This window comes from Lolium rigidum, chromosome 4 (genome assembly GCF_022539505.1).
Source record: "Lolium rigidum isolate FL_2022 chromosome 4, APGP_CSIRO_Lrig_0.1, whole genome shotgun sequence".
Taxonomy (NCBI): domain Eukaryota; kingdom Viridiplantae; phylum Streptophyta; class Magnoliopsida; order Poales; family Poaceae; genus Lolium; species Lolium rigidum.
In genome coordinates this window covers 139,442,110-139,454,951 of record NC_061511.1, presented here as the reverse complement: position 1 = coordinate 139,454,951, position 12,842 = coordinate 139,442,110, and positions in this window count along the sequence as shown.

The window sequence follows — 12,842 nt, the reverse complement described above, 5'->3', positions numbered from 1 at the left end:
TGATGGCGAGGATGGACCCTCCTACGATGTTGACTCCGATATTGCCGGGGACTTCCTTGATGCCTAGGGACGATAGCATCGTGATGCGTGCAGTCGACACGTCCGTTGGGAACCCCAAGAGGAAGGTGTGATGCGTACAGTAGCAAGTTTTCCCTCAGAAAGAAACCAAGGTTTATCGAACCAGGAGGAGCCAAGAAGCACGTTGAAGGTTGATGGCGGAGGAGTGTAGTGCGGCGCAACACCGGGGATTCCGGCGCCAACGTGGAACCCGCACAACACAATCACGGAACTTTGCCCCAACGTAACGGCGAGGTTGTCAATCTCACCGGCTTGCTGTAAACAAAGGATTAGATGTATAGTGTGGATGATGATGGTTGTTTGCGAAGAACAGTAAAGAACAATTGCAGCAGTTTGTATTTCAGATGTAAAGAATAGGACCGGGGTCCACAGATCACTAGTGGTGTCTCTCCCATAAGATAGCAGATGTTGGGTGAACAAATTACAATTGGGCAATTGACAAATAAAGAAGGCATAACAATGCACATACATATATCATGATGAGTACTATGAGATTCAATCAGGGCATTACGCCAAAGTACATAGACCGCTATCCAGCATGCATCTATGCCTAAAAAGTCCACCTTCAGGTTATCATCCGAACCCCTTCCAGTATTAAGTTGTAAACAACAGACAATTGCATTAAGTATGGTGCGTAATGTAATCAACACAAATATCCTTAGACAAAGCATCGATGTTTTATCCCTAGTGGCAACAGCACATCCACAACCTTAGAATTTTCTGTCACAGTCCCAGATTTAATGGAGGCATGAACCCACTATCGAGCATAAATACTCCCTCTTGGAGTCACAAGTATCAACTTGGCCAGAGCCTCTACTAGCAACGGAGAGCATGCAAGAACATAAATAACATATATGATAGATTGATAATCAACTTGACATAGTATTCAATATTCATCGGATCCCAACAAACACAACATGTAGGATTACAAATAGATGATCTTGATCATGATAGGCAGCTCACAAGATCTAACATGATAGCACAATGAGGAGAAGACAACCATCTAGCTACTGCTATGGACCCATAGTCCAGGGGTGAACTACTCACACATCGATCCGGAGGCGATCATGGCGATGAAGAGACCTCCGGGAGATGATTCCCTTCTCCGGCAGGGTGCCGGAGGCGATCTCCTGAATCCCACGAGATGGGATTGGCGGCGGCGGCGTCTCCGGAAGGTTTTCCATATCGTGGATCTCGTGCATCGGGGTTTCGCGACGGAGGCTTTAAGTAGGCGGAAGGGCGGAGTCGGGAGAGTCACGGCGGCCCCACACGCTAGGGCCGCGCGGGCCCCCTCTAGGCCGCGCCGCCCTAGTGTGGCGGCGCCCGTGGCCCCACTTCGTCTCCCCTCCGGTCTTCTGGAAGCTTCGTGTAAAAATAGGCCCCTGGGCGTTGATTTCGTCCAATTCCGAGAATATTTCCTTACTAGGATTTCTGAAACCAAAAACAGCAGAAAACAGCAACTGGCTCTTCGGCATCTCGTCAATAGGTTAGTGCCGTAAAATGCATAATAATGACATATAATGTGTATAAAACATGTGAGTATCATCATAAAAGTAGCATGGAACATAAGAAATTATAGATACGTTTGGGACGTATCACATCGCTCTTCGACCTTTTTGGCATCTTGATGTCAAAGGGGGAGAAGAGTTCTATTAGGTTCGGGATTTGCATGGGAAGTCACAAGCTTGCGTTTTTTTCTTTGACTCTTTATGCTTGTGACTTATGGTTATCTATTGTTGAGAACTACTTATTATGCTTTATGAACCTTATCTATGTGTGTGAGACATAGGGGCTATCTATTTATGTATGAGACATTACCTATCTTTCTATCTATGGTAAAGACTAAGTGAACTTCATGTGGTATGATCTCTAAACTCAACACTTATCTTTACTCACATATGCTTGTCTATTCACAAATGCAAGTGATGAATTTGTTTGCTTACTCTTTATCTTTGCACGTGTTGGTGAATCGTATTTGCTTGAGTATATTGATCCTAGATTATGTGCTTCTTATTCAAATGTTAATTCTATTGGATGCACATGTCTAGGGGGAGCTTCTTATATCGTCTTATATTTTCTTTGCTCAAATACTCACATCTTATGCAAATCTTATGTTGTTATCAAGAACCAAAAAGGGGGAGATTGAAAGAACATATCTCATTTTATATGTGGTTTTGGTGTTGATGACAATGATGATATATGAGCATTTCGGTATATAAGTTTTGTAGGTTGTTACATTCTCTAGATGCCCAAAAAGTGAAGAGCGTGCAAGATATCAAATAGCATTGGTTTTTTGGTTGGTTATTGGAAGAAAGAATGGAAGAGAAAAGAAAGAAAAGAAGATAGGAAGAAAACAGAAGGAGAAGAGAAGGAGAAAGAAAAGGGGGGCCGGAGGCTTGGGCGGTACCGCCGGCCTGGCCACTGCCGGAGGCTCCGACCTTGGTACCGCCCAAGGTACCGGTTGGGCGCCCTTGCTCACAGTATGGTTGCCAGGGGAGATGGAGCCCCGGCGGTACCACGGCCGGTACCCTGGCCGGAGGCTCCGGCCTCCCCCTTCGACCCGGCTCCTCCTGGCCACGTGGCCACCCCTCCTTGGCCCGCGCTGCTCGTCTATGGCCGGTAGTACCGGCCCAACCTGGCCGGTACTACCGATCAGCCCTCCAACGGCCATTTTTCTTCAGGGGTATAAACACCCTTCTTCTCCAAGGGGTTTGGTCGCTCACTTCTTCCCCAAAAAGCAAGACACCATTGTTGAGTCACCAAGAACACCAAATTCATCGGATCTCCTCCCTCAACCACCCAAATCCCTTGTGTTTTGGAGAATCGAAGGAGAAGACCCCGATCTACATCTTCACCGAAGCAATTTGCATTTCCCCCTCATTTTGTTGAGGGCCCTCTTCCTAGTGTTCCTCTTTGGTTCCCTAGTTGATTGTTGTTGATGTATTGTTGTTGATTGTTGTGTTGTTACAGATTTGGGAGCCTCCAATTCAGTTGTGGATGTGTGCCCCAAGAACCTTGTAAAGGCCCGGTTTCCGTCTCGAGGAAATCCCTTAGTGGAAGTGGGCTAGGCCTTCGTGGCGTTGCTCATAGGAGATCTGAGTGAAGTCTTCGTGGCTGTTGGTTTGGCTTTCGTAGCAACCACACTCCTCCAAACGTAGATGTACCTTCTTGCAAAGGAAGGGAACTACGGGAATCATCTCCGTGTCATCGCGTGCTCCACTCTCGGTTACCTCTATCCTATTCTATCTCCTATATATTGCGTAGCTATATGGTGCTTAGTTGTTTGTCTTGTCATATAGGTAAATTCACTTAGTTGCATATCTAGAGAATTTACCTTTGTGTCAAGCCTAAATTGAAAAAAGAACTAAAAATTGATTAGCACCTATTCACCCCCCTGTAGGTGCGGCATACGATCCTTTCAATACCCCACATCTTTCTGTTAATGAAGGGGGTCGAAGCAGGGGTCTAGCCGGAACCAGATCCTCTAACGTGGAGGACACAAGTTAGGTAAGCTATAGTTCTCTGACTTTTCTCCTTCATATTCATATGATTAAGCAAAATTTGATCTGAATTTACTTGCACAATATATATGTTTGGTATCCATTCACAGTAATTACTTACAATCAAAATTAGCACTGACTTTTTTTTAGTTTATATGATTTCAAAATTAGCACTGACTTTTTTTTAGTTTATATGATTTATTTGTACAGTAACTATGTACAGTAATTTACTACAGTAAGTACCATGACTTTCTTTACTGGGTTGTACACTAGCAAAGCATTGTACTTGCTTGACTTGTCTCCTCTACGTTAGAGGATCTGGTTCCAGACCTAGCACCCGCTCACCCCCTTTGGAGTTTGGACCGCCTCTGCATGTCATTGTTGAAGTTTGGGATGGTACAACGCTTGTATTACTTTTTGGGGAGCAATTGTGGTCTATGTGATTCAAAAAGCGATTTTTGAATATAATGCAAAGGATTCCATATGAAATTTCCATTGACTAAATATTTTGAATATAATCATTTGTTTTTATATCGTGTAATCAAACGAACTTTGGTTTATTTCCAAGTGTGGGGTGATTATACTTTTATAAGGAATCATTTGCATTACATTTCCAACTTCATTGCTAACTCCTGCAGTGCAGTCCAAATAAACCAGACTTATTTAAGAGGAGCCATATGTGATTTAAAAGTTTTTCCATGGGGCATAAGTAGTCAAAATGTCTGGCAAAGGATATTTAGAACAAATGTCCGAATTAACATACTGCCCGATTGTAAATCAGAACCCGTGAGAGCGCGGGACTCTGTGACGTGCACATTGGCTTCAACGTCCAAGCAGATTAGACTACGCCAGGGCTGGCCTGCAGGTCCGTGCACCGATCTTACGTACCTCCGTCGAGATCGTGACGGGCTGCGATGGAATCCCAAGCTAGCGCAAGCGACGCGACCGGCTCCAGCCTTCCCACCGCCACCGTGCACCACGCTGACGGCGGCGAGGCGGTCTCCGCTCGGCCGTCCATCTACGCCGCGCTGGCGCTGATCCTGGCCGCCACCGCCGCCCAGGAGGCCTCCTCTACGGCGAGATCGCCCTCGGCACGCAGAACCTCCAGGACCTCATCGTCTCGCGCGTGTGCCCTGCCGTCGTGGAGGACGGCACGCTCGGGGCCCGGTCCAGCTCCGGCTCCGGCCTGCCGCGCGTCGCGTTCGCGCGCCGCGTGCGGATCGAAAGGACGCGGACACTGAAAACCTGCGTAACGCTGAACTTCAGCGGCTGAAGCGACATGGACGCCGTGGAGGTCTTGAGTCGCGAGTCTCCGGACAATGTTGGAGGAGTCATCCGGCGCAAACCCCTTGGACTGCTGCGAAAAACACCATCTGATTTCAAAGTAGCCCGATCTAATTCAAAAATTTCCCCTAATTGGGAACGCCTCGCATATTTTTTTACAGTAGCAGGATCAGAATAACTTACTCCATTAAGTTCGCCACCATAGAACTCCACCGTTACGCCTACTTGTTCAACACTATATTTGGATTCTGCTCTTCTAAAAGGAACGTCCGCTCTCACAATTCCCTCTTCATCTACCAAAACAACCGGAAATGTTTCAAAAAATGGGCATACGACGTACAAAAAGCTCACGTCCTTCTTTATCTCTAAAGACAGGATGTCCTAACCATCCAACAGCTATTCCATCCCCACTGTCCATTGAGCCTGCTCTGAATAATCCCCCCCTAGCCCGTCGTCTGGTCGGTCTCCCAGTTTTTCTTATTCCAGAATAGCATTGCCAAGCTTTTTTTTTTTTTTTTGCATCAAGGATATTGCTTTCACGATTTACTATTGTTTCTAGAGATGTTATTTGTTTTAAGTGTCCACCACCACTAAATTACTCCTACTGAATTTTTCATGTGAATTCAAAGTAGTGCAACATCTTGACTTTGGGAAATATAGGTTCTGGGCACTGCCTTTTGTTCATCCCTTTTGCTAATTCCAGGTTGACCAGGAATTAAGTTAGTTTCAGATCAACTCGGCAACCGTTAGATTTGCATCGTTATTCATGCATACGAGAATTACACATGGATATGTAATTGAACATACATGTGCAATTGCATATCCTTTGCCCTAGTTACACGTGAATTCACATGAAACCAGGTGACCGGGTATTAAGCTAATTCCAGGTTAATTGGGAATTAGCCGCGTCCTTTATTCATATGTGATTTCCACCTAAGCAAAAACAATCTGCCGCATCTTTATTCTCTCTTCTATCTAAGCCAAAATCTAACATGATAGATCTAAGAAATAGGTTAAAGCACCTAATTGTGCGTGACCTTATGTACCTGGTAATTGCTAATTGCTATTTTGACTTAAAACAACGATGTTGCTTTTGTTAAGAAGTCACTCTACAATACTCATATGTTATTAATAGTCACCCATGCTAACACGGACATTATGTGATTGGTATTGTTGGATGAGGACGGAGGCTGGATGAGCACATTTAGTAGGGAGGATGTAAACCTGGTGCCGGAAGTTTCTGTGAGTGGATAAGTTGGAGAGTTTTATTATAAAAGTGGATGCGTTAATCCATCGACTAAATAAATTTGATCGATTGTGGTAGGCGTCGATCCAGCGCAGTGTCCAATCACCCCCCCCCCCCCGATGTCTATTTCCAACTTAGGATGTTGATTCTAGTATGTTGTATCATTGCGACAAAAAGAACTCTTGAGCAATATTTTTTTCCTACATATGCAATATCATCATAAAATTTCTCTAATGGTCTTAAATGAAGGATGAAAGCATAGCAACATTTCAAAACACATAGATATAACCAAATATGTTATATATGGAACAAATCTCCATTGGTCACAAGATATTGTTTTGGAAAATCATCACAACAAATGCAACATGGAAACAAATATTTGCAGCAATGCAGAAAATAGCATTGTAGCATTGATGCAACATTCCAAAAACCGTGCAACATGTCGTACTTATGTATGTACTAAAACAATGTATGCATCAAAGCACCAGTCTTGACAAGAAAAATCTGGACAATAATGTCCCCACCTCAGATTCGCGACTTGTTCGAGCCCCGCTAGAGCCAAATGTTGTGAGTCTCCATCTATCTAACCCTGATCTTACAATCGAGCAGAGTGTCTTCGTTTTTTAAGACTACATGAAAAGTGTACCATAATTTTGTGAAGGCGGAAATATTTACAAAGTCATGTATATTGAATTGTATACACCGAGTAGTTCATAACAACAACAAGAACAACAAAAAGTTCATGGTTGTGAAGTGGGCCTGATTTCTGAAAACTTTATACATAGTTTCCGCATGATAAGCCCATCACTACTTATTTTAGGAATCAAGCCCAGGACTACTTACCAGCATCCACAAGCACAAGACGAGAACAAAGCGATTCAAACGCCTGATTGAGGTGGTTCGATATATTGTGGCTTGCTGGTTCAATGTGCCTCACGAGAAAATCGAACCAGGAAGACCGTTTGATTTACAGCTTTTGGATAACGTTTCAATACTGACAGAGGACAAAACGAGGAGAGATGATGTCTCCATGCGAGGCCAAAGGGCTAGCACGAGCATTAGGACACTGCAATACACTGCAAAAAAATCTATATACCTAAATAATAAGTCACTTTTTTTCCAGAGGTTATATACCTAAATAATAAGTACATGAAAGGGAGGAAAATAAACCGTAGACCAACACTAGATTGAAAACTGGTACTAGTACTAAAGCGACAAAAGGAATGAAATTGTTGGAACTAATGATCATCTTAAACAACATTTACTTTCCAATTGTCCGGTATTGTTAAACCTGATATGGAGACTTTTCTGAAAAAAAGATCTGGTATTTTTAGACGCACGGCTCGAAACCTGACACTTCTTTGCAGTCAGATTTCGTCGTCTTCGGTTCTGGACCAGTCAGCATCTCTTCCACGATCGTCTTCAGCTGCTCGTGATCCCGAGTCCTGACCCAGCGGTTGCACGCCCGGTGGGGCGGCCGCAGAATCGTCGGCAGGGCTGAGGCAGCGGCGCTTGGCGGGACACGGCGGGGCGTCGATGCTGGCTCGTGCGGAGGCGAAGGCGAGCTCGACCTCCATCCACCACCGGGAGTGCCTCCCGGCGCCGCGGTCGAGCAGGAAGGCGATCCAGAGCTCCTGGTTCATTTCCTTCTCGGAGTTCACTCGCCAGCCGGCGCCGCGGTCGAGGTAGAACCTCTGCCACGGCTCCTGCTGCTTCGACCAGTAGCTGTGGCTCCACGGGGAAGGCACGTGGACCTCTCGCCACCGGTCGAACACCACCAGGCTGCCTTGGTCGACGGGGGCAAGGAAACGGATCGAGTCCGGCCCGACCACGTAGCGCGCCGTCGCATTAGATTCATCATCATCCTCCTCCTCCTCCTCGTCGTCTTCGTCTTCTTCCGAAGATCCGCAGATCCCGCACTCCAGGCTCGGTACCCCGGGTTCTGGCGTCGACAACCGCGGCTTGCGGGGTTGGTCGGCGCCCGCGGCCGCCGCATCGACGCCGGTGTGGCGTCCTGGGTTTCTCCTCCTTTTCTTCCTCCGCGGGAGAAAATCAGCGATCCGAATAGGCGGGAAGATTTCGGAGAGGTGGTACGACGGATCGCGCCGCCTCGCGCCGCGGTGGAACCTGGGCCTTGGATAGAGTGTGACGCGATCGTATCGAAGCTCGCGTAGAGGCGTCATGCCGTGCCAGGCGAGGAGGGAACGATCTGGTCCTGATCGGATCTGCGCTGCGCTGCTAGATTTTGATTTCGCGAGCAGCTTTTCCAACAAAAGTCGGTTTCAATCCTTCGTTCTTTCGGGCTACCCAATTAAGTCAGTTACCGGTTCTCAATCTTTTTGTAGTTTCGGTACATGGCTAGCTCATAGCCCGGTGTTAGGGTATGAACAATGGTTGATAGAAGACCACCATATCGTAATCATGCCACATAATAGATATAACAATGAAATAGGATTTATGACGAGTTATTTCTTATTATTATCTCTGTTCCAATGAATACTGCATTTTTTGAAAAGTCAATCTAAATAAAGTTTAACCCATTTTTTAATTAAAAAAATAAATCAACAAATATGATACTCTATAGTTATCATATGAAAATATGTTTCATGGTGTATCTAATGATGATATTGATTTTGTATCTTACATGTCGATGCTTTTTTATCTAAAATTTTGGTAAAACTTTACGTGGTTTGACTTTTCAAAAATAATACTCCCCCAAGCCCGAAGAGAGCTGCGTACTGGCATTTTTGCAAAAAAAAAAAAACACTTGTGCTTTTTTTTCACTAGAAAAATCCCATCCTCGCCTTCAACCCCGTCCCCATCAGTGACTCCCACGCCACCTTCTCGCAAACGGTCCCATTTCGCAAGCCACCTTCATCAACCAATTCTGGTGATGTATTGACGCCGCGCTACCACCTCCCACGAACCACCTCATCTCCCTCTCTCAATCGCATGGCGTGGAAGCGTAGATCCGCAGTCCCACCACAAACCCTAGCCCATGCTAGGCAAGGTTTGATTTTTGGATCCACGACGACATCAGCATCCTCAGGCTCTGGAGCAGGGTTGCTGGGGAATCCATGGCGGCATGTGTGGCATAGGGCTCCAACAAGCTTTGATTTTTGGCATCCATGGTGGTCCTAGGGCCCTCATAGATGCTACCGTTCCGTGCTCTGGGCATCATCACCACCGCCAACCTCCCACGCCTTCCTCTCCGATGCTGGTGCTCCTCCTATAGGAGGTGACGATGATGGTGCACCTCATGCTGGATTGGGCCTACCTTCGGCTGCTGCGACAAGCTCAACGCCTCCGCGTCCGTAGACTATCGGTCGCACCGGATGAACGCGGGGCTGGAGGTGATGGAGAACCACCGCCTTGACGATGTCATCTACTTCGCCGACAAGAAGGGCGACTACTCCATGCAGCTCTTTGACCGCCTCTGGCATTTCAGCTACCCATTTGATCGAATTTTTTGCATTCAAATTCAGTTGTATGTGAGTGCTGTCGTAGATGGAATTGGTATAGTAACTCATAACCTCTAGAGTGACTTTCAATAGTTTCACTTTCATTGTCCCTTTTGGTATGTTTTTTCTCTTTTTAACGGCCGAAGTTTCCTTCCCAAAGGCCCACATGCCAATTTTGCCATCAAAAGTGACAACTCCATCTTCATACCTTGGCTTGGCCACATCAATAAGAAACATCACTTTCCAATATAGTTCATGTTCCACACGGCAGCGGAGCAGGTAGTAGTTGTTCTTCTTCTTTGTCATGTAGAACCACTTTTCGTCAATCTGGACTGTTTAGTCCATTTCTTTGAAGAAAGGATTAGAAGTTGTCAAATCGTTCTCATTCGCATCGAGCATATTGACGCAAAATTTTAAACTCTGGATGATGTTAGCTGGCATCAGCAACGGCTTCAAAATGTTAGAGATGTGCTTCACCTCACTCCATCGAAAACCTTCTGTATAATGTGGAGGGTCGAACACGAGGATCCCTAGATAGTGATGGAATTGTATTTATCTTGTTAAGCGGGACCGTCAAAATACTCTCTAGGTCCAGGTCTTTTCTCTTACGATCAACATTGCCCTTCTTTCGGCTTGAGACATCAACTTCTAGACCATCTGCAATCTGGTCATTCGCCACTTTCCGTATTGTCATTGTTCGTAAGCTTGTCTTGAACAGGCTTGCTACCTCCTTCGGTTAAGAGCAAAATAAGCCACCCCCCCCCCCCCCCACAATCTTTGCCCACTTGTTAGGTTTGCATTTCTGTTGTTTGGAAAAAAAAAATGGTACGAGACACTGTTATTCTTTGGTCTTTGGCAAAAACACCACCAAAACATGCTTTTGCCCCGTACCATTATAATTTTGCGGTATATTTGCCAGAACACACCTCAAGACGGAAACGGAAAGATTTATTTATTTTATCAAGAAATTACTAGATTACTCATTGAATTTTGGTACTCCCTCCGATTCATATTAATTGACTTCAATATGGATGTATCTAGAACTAAAATATGTCTAGATACATCCAATTAGAGTCAATTAATATGAACCGGAGGAAGTACAAAAATTAGCACGTACATACATATGTGTGTCCTTTACATGCAAAAAAAATTATAAAAAAATTTAGAGCTCGGGAAATACGATTTTTGCCACGCTACAATTAACCGGGATCATTAGCACCTAGGTGCCGCTGCGTATTTTCGGAGAGTGGATTTGATGATCAGGTGATACATGAGCAACTGGTTATCACCGTTGGATTTGGTCCACCACCGTTGGATCCTGTTACTCACTAACGGACACTAACGGCCACTCACTAATGACCACTACCTCGTCGGCCTCCACCTCGCGCATCTAAGGTCGCGCCAGTGTCTCTCCGGCCAAGCGCGTCGCCGTGCACCTTCCCCGCATCTCTCCGCCCTTCCACTCAACGCACTGGACCGCGTCGATACGTGTACAGTGCTAACGATGTTAAACACGTGTCGAGCAGAGAAGGGGTGCTCATGTATCCCCCTGATCACCAGGCTTCATCCGTTCTGATATGCATGGCACATATGGAGATGCCCTGATTTGAAAAACTACAAACCTTAACAAGATGCAGTCAGAGCAGCAATGGGGTCGGCCTGACCGATGACGAGGAGGACGAAGACGAAGACCACGACCACGAGGAGGACGGCGGCCCGGGAGACGCCATCTTCGTCAATGGCGCTGCTCCGATCCAAGCGTGGTAGTGAACCCAGTCACCGGACCTCACGGAGGAGGAGTCCTTCCAGTTGGACTAGCTCAATGTGCGTTGGTACCTCCTCCGGTTATACCAACGCGCGAGCACGGGCACGCTCCACCGCCATCGCCCGTGCGTACGCTACCACCACCTCTGCCTGCCAATGCCTCTGCTGCCAGACTAACATGGTCAAAAACCCAGTTGCCTCTGCCGCGACTAATACTTTTTGTGAAATACATTATAACCATAGACGCTCATACATATATACATAATATCACCCCTATAAACGCACACACGCATCCTGCCCCTATGAGCATCCCCGAGAGCTAGAGTTAATTCAACGATTTTTTGAGATTGACGAAATCACCACGGACGTCTCGCTATCGACGGGAATGCTATCGAGACACCAAAGTGTTAAATTCGGAGTTCAAATTTTGGTGGACTGGGATGCCACTACTCTCCTAATTGGTAAGGTATAGTTTCGTCACAATCCAAACACATCGTAAAATAACCATAGCGTCGTAGTCCTTTTTCTCCTTATTCCTGAAATCGTGATCTTGCCCTCCGTCGTCCACCACTCCTGAAGCCTGCTAGCGCTATATCAGTGACGATCTGCAGCTCTTGGAAGACATCATGCCAAACCTGTCGGGCATGAACACATTGCACTAGGAAGTGATTCACGTTGTCTTGAAGGCAAAAGAAGCAAGCTGAGGGCTACTCCTGTAAACCATAGCGACCTCTTCCATCTAAGGGCATCTACAGCGGCACGACGCAAACGGACGCTGAGCAACCATTTGTATCCGCCGTGACCGAAAATGCGTCTGGCATCACCTCCAGCGGCGGGACGCAAAGTGACCGGGCCGTCCGCAGAGACGCAAACCTGGCCCAAATATGCGCCAGCTTTGCGTCTCTGTGGACGCTGCGCGGACGCGCAAAGTGTCCGCTGGTCCTCGCATGGTCCCGCCTGGTAGCGGCACAACTGCTTCGTTTTCCGCGGCATTACTTCCGGGTGGCGCGCTGCAGCCTTTGCAGGGGCGCGTTAATGGCTTCCGCGAGCGTGTGCAACTAGTAGATGTTGTACTGGCAGGTCATTGAAGGTGAGATGGCGTCGGAGCCTCTTAAAGGGACGCTGCCGGCGGCCATTTCCCCGACCAAACCATTGCCAAATCCCACAGTATCCACCCCACCGACGTCATGGGAAAGAAATGCTGGCCGTTCCGTGATGACCCACAAGTATAGGGGGTGTATCGTAGTATCTTCGATAAGTAAGAATGTCGATCCCAACGAGGAGCAGAAGGTGTTGACAAGCAGTTTCGATGAAGGATTCACTGTAAATGTTCACAGACAAGTATTCAGGGGATTTTGATGTAACAGATGAATAAAGTACAAGTAAGTAAAATGCGAGAGAAATAATTACAGCGAGTGGCCCAATCCTTTTTAGCACAAAGGACAAGCCGGTTTGTTTACTTATAATGACTAAACGTTCTTGAGGACACACGGGATTTTAGTCTAGTGC